Source organism: Gossypium arboreum, chromosome 5 (assembly GCF_025698485.1).
Source record: "Gossypium arboreum isolate Shixiya-1 chromosome 5, ASM2569848v2, whole genome shotgun sequence".
NCBI lineage: Eukaryota > Viridiplantae > Streptophyta > Magnoliopsida > Malvales > Malvaceae > Gossypium > Gossypium arboreum.
Genome location: NC_069074.1, coordinates 28,339,863 through 28,344,747, shown reverse-complemented (window position 1 = coordinate 28,344,747; position 4,885 = coordinate 28,339,863). Strand labels below are relative to the sequence as shown.

Genomic DNA, 4,885 nt, shown 5'->3' with positions numbered 1-4,885 from the left:
TACATCATCAAATGTATAAAAGATAGGAAAAAATATACATATTTGAAAAATGAAGAAATTAAAATAAAAAGGGTTGAAAAACTAAGATAGACGAAGAATAAAATAAAAACAAACCACAGAGAGTAAGAACGCAAGAGGGAGAGAAATTTGAGTGAATGCTCTCAAGATTTCTTATTGCTTCCCAAAACTCAAGTGTCATTTACAATGAAGGGAGAGGCTTTATTTATAGTTGAGCCTCCCCAAATCCAATGGTACAGATCAATTACATCAACGGTTAAGATTAAAGGATATCTACAAATTAAATCTCCATGATTACAAAATCATATCTTCTAAGATAGTATATCATATCTAATTAAGATTACAATTATATCTAAGATTGTATCATATCTAATATTGCAATCATATCTAAGATTGTATCATATCTAAGATTGCAATCATATCTAAGATTGCAATCATATCTAAGATTGTATCATATCTAAGATTGCATATCATATCTAAGATTGCATATCATTGAAGATTATATTTCCATATGAGTCAAGCTTGTAGATGGACCTTAAATCTTTTCAAGTAATGGGCCATTCCGATCGGGCCAAATTATATTTGTAATTCTGGAATGAACTTTGGACTTCGGTTTTTTTTTTGGGTTTATTATTTTTGTTTTTGGACTTATTTCTGGGCCCGGGCAAAATTGAGTATCTACAAAACTTATGATTATAGTTTAAATTATTTAAGAGATAATAGATAAACTTTTTATATATATATTAAATGGTTTAAGATTTAATCTAAAAATAATTTGATATATTAAAATAATTCAATTCAAATTAATTCCTCTACACTTAATTTATTTAAGTGAAATTTAAACTTAAAATTTAGTCATTATATTTTAATTTGATTAGTTTTAGTCCTGTATTTTTCAAATCGGTCAATTTTATCTTTTGTACTTTTCAAATTTTAAAATTTTAGTCATGATCACTCAAATGATAGCAATTATATATGTTTGGTTAAATTCTGCTATTAGTCTTGGTATTGTGCGTAAAGTTGTAGGTTGAGTTCATGTTAATTAGATCATTCTTGGTCCCTATACTTTTCGAATTTTGAAATTTTAATTTTGACACAAAATGACAACCGTTAAATCCGCTACTGGCTTTTTGTGAGTAATATGTTTGTTACATTAGATTTTAAAAATAGCAAAACTTAATGAATTTAAAAGCTACTATTTAATTAATACTACAATTTCAAATTTTCAAAATTACAATGACTAAAAATAACAAAATTAAAGTAAAATGACTAAATCCACAACTTACATATAATTCAATGACTAATAAAATAATAATAATTAAAAATATTTAACTTGTTTATATTTAAAAATGAATAAATATCAAATGAAAATAACATGTATATATTTATAAAAAAATTAAAACAATATTATTAGGTTTAAGTAAATTTACGTTAAGTATTTATAAATATGATGTGTTTTAAGTAAAATTTAATTGGAGATTTAAGGGGTTAGCGGCGTTTTTTAACTTAAACGGTGTTGTTTTAATTTAACGCAAAAAACATAATTGTTTAACTTAAACGGCGTTGTTTTCCTTTCTGAAATGTTTTCTTTTTCTCATGCCCGACACTAAAACCCCTAATTTTTTCCCCTAAAATCAGTATCCTCAAAACACCCCCAATCTCACCCCTTTATTGCCCTTAAAACCCCTAATTTAATTCCTAAAAGAGTTGATCATGGTAATTAAATTTTAACTTTCAATATTTATATTTTTTATCAATTTGATTCTTATTTTTTGAACCAAAACCTTCCACTTTTTAAAAAATGTTAAATCTCATTTTTAATAGGAATGTAATTGTAAAATTAATTTTTAATGATATTGACGTGAAAACTTACAAGGTAATTCACATGACATGATACTAGTTTTTATATGTTAATTTAAAATGATAAAATCTTCAAAAAAATTGAAAATTTTAAAATAAAAAATTAAAAATTAAAATTAAAAACTTAAAAATTAAAATTTTAATATTTAATTTTTAGTCCATATTTCAATTAAAAGATCAATATTCAAAATTTTAAAAATAAAAATTTCAAAATGATAATCTTAGCACAAAAATTTTAAAACAAAAATAGAAAAAATATGTTAAAATGAAAAAAATTGAGCAATAGTGGCGTTTTTTCCAAAAAATGCCGTAAAAAGTTGAGCTATAGTGGTATTTTTGGTGAAAACGCTGCAAAAAGTTAAGATATAGTGGTGTTTTTGTAAAAATGCCGCAAAAAACTTTCACTCGAAACGAGGTCGTTTTATTTTCACCCCCTTCCTTAAATCTCCAATTTTACGCTGATAAAAACCTTTATTTTATTCCCTTTGGTTTCACCGATCAAAATCCCCTTCTCATAAATTTTCTCTCTTGAAGATTTCATGCCTACCCACCTTTAATCTAAACCAACGGAAGAGACGCGACATGCAATTTGACTGTTCCAATTTCCTTTTCAACGTTCAATTAAAACCCTAGCCTCTTCCTTTTACTACTATCGGGAGGGGGGGAAGGGAATCATGTCTTTCGATTTCATATGCTGAAGCCGTCCTGCAGCTGCTTCGGATCCTCCCAAGATCTGTATGGCTGAGGACCAAAAGAAGAAAGATGATGAGGATCTGGTGAGTGACTGTTTGGGATTTAGCTTTTTTGGTTAACTGTATGATTTTTTTAACACTTGGCTTTTATTTGTATATTCTGGTGAGTTGGGATTGGGAGTAGTATAAGTAGAAGTAGAAAAAATGAGAAAGCACATGCAAATTTTGGGTGAGAGTTGACACATTGGCTTCTTTATCCCAGAAGCTGTCAGCTTAAGAGCTGCTGACCCTTCCGCCGCTTACTTAAACTCCTTTTCCTTCTTTTTGTTTTTTAGCGACTATATACATATATATATTTGTTCATTTTTCAGGACATCGCCTTGTTGATTATCATTGTTATACGGTGTATTTAACATCATGAAAACAATGGGCTTTGTTTTCCTTTTGCTAGCATTTTTTTGCCATTGGAGTTGTTCAAGGCCAACTAAGAGTGGGGTTCTATTCAAACACATGCCCAGATGCTTAGTCCATTGTGTCTAGCGTTGTTCGAAATGCCACTCAGTTTATCTCCAACATCCCTCCTGTCTTGTTCAGGCTCTATTTCCATGACTGCTTTGTTGAGGTCTCTCTCTCTTTTCTTCATTCTCCATTAACATTATGTTAGGATTCTCATTATATATAATGTGTGTGTGATATCATCAGGGCTGTGATGGTTCAATCCTGATAGAAAATGGTCCAAAAGCAGAGAGGCATGCATTTGGTCACCAAGAAGTTGGGGGATTTGAAGTGAAAGAGCAAGCCAAAGCTCAGTTGGAAGCTACATGTCCGGGAGTGGTTTCTTGTACTGATATAGTTGCCTTAGCAGCTCGAGATGCTATAGCTTTGGTATATGAATATATTTCATTTGTGGATATAAATTGTTTTCTTCTCTCAACATTTAATGATTTATTCTATGTATGTATGGCATATAGGCAAATGGACCGTCATATGAAGTTCCAACAAGGCGTAGAGATGGAAGGGTTTCGGATGTTTCTCTGGCGGCTAACATGCTAGATGTTAGTGACTCAATCCAGCAACTTAAGGCTAAGTTTCTTCAGAAAGGGCTCTCTGAGAAAGACCTTGTGCTTCTCAGCGCTAAATTACCCCTTTCTCTCTCTCTCTCTCTCATGCATGTTTAATGATCTCATGGTTGCAGTAGGAACTCAACTGATATATCATGACTTAGGAATACTTACATATGTATGTATGTATGTTACTAATTAAGGGCCATGCTAGGCAGGTAAGCTGGTGTTTTCAAGTTTGTTTGTTTTTTTTTCCTTTCCAGGCTAGTTCATGAACAATAGCCCGTCATACTTACTATAGGATAGATAAGGTTTCAGTGAAGCTTTTTTTCACTTTATTGCTTGTGCCAATTAAATATTGAATCTACAACTATGAATGATGGTCTTCCACTTTTGACTCTTGAGCATCTAATGCTATTTTGTTTTTCCAATGAAAATGCATGCAGCGGCGCATACAATTGGAACGATATGTCATGTTCTTACAAACAAAATTCTAGGAAGCATTTATTCTTCGTGCGAATTTTCCCCCAAAGGCATACTATTTTCACTTAGCATTTTTATCAATGTTGTTTCTGTTGTCAATTAATAGAACACCATATCTTTGGCTATGGGGTTTTGCTTGGTAGTTATGAAGCTAATTATTGAAAGTTGAAACTCATGCTTGTTTTATGAATGCTTACATCCATGGCAAGCTGTTTTTAACCTCTTTCTATTATGTTTGTTGCTTTGTATTAGCATTCTCTTTGAGAACCTGGAAATAAAAATATCAGATACTATAATGAAAAGGCAAAAAAAAAAAAAGAAAAAAGAAGAGTTGCAGCAATACAGCTAATTATTTTCTATGAGTTCATGAGTGAAAACCTCCGGAGCAACATAATTTGGAGTCCTGCAAGCAGTGTGAAGCAACCCATCCTCCTACATTTTCAATGTGTCAAAGAAAATAAAAGATTACACTACTAGACATGGAGCTTTCTATCTTTTCCTCCATTATTGATAGTTAATATTTATAAGATGTTACTGCCAACTAAATGCCTTGACCATCTGTTTCAACCATTTTCCCATACAAATTATTGGTTCATAAATGGATTTTACTGTTTCACCATACAAATTATTGTTTGAGATGTTCATATCATGTTGTATTTTAATCGTTTTTTTCTTATATGTCGTATCCAAAATTATCAAATATAATGTTTATTACAATGTTAAATTAGACTGCCTATAATATTAACTCTGAAATTCATGACAAAGAAATAG

The 4,885-nt window shown here is 30.6% G+C and overlaps 1 pseudogene; it reads left to right on the top strand.

Annotated features, from left to right (window-relative positions):
- The first annotated feature begins 2,339 nt into the window (after window positions 1–2,339).
- On the top strand, window positions 2,340–4,285 carry LOC108452275 (peroxidase 43-like; annotated as a pseudogene).
- Window positions 4,286–4,885: the final 600 nt, after the last annotated feature.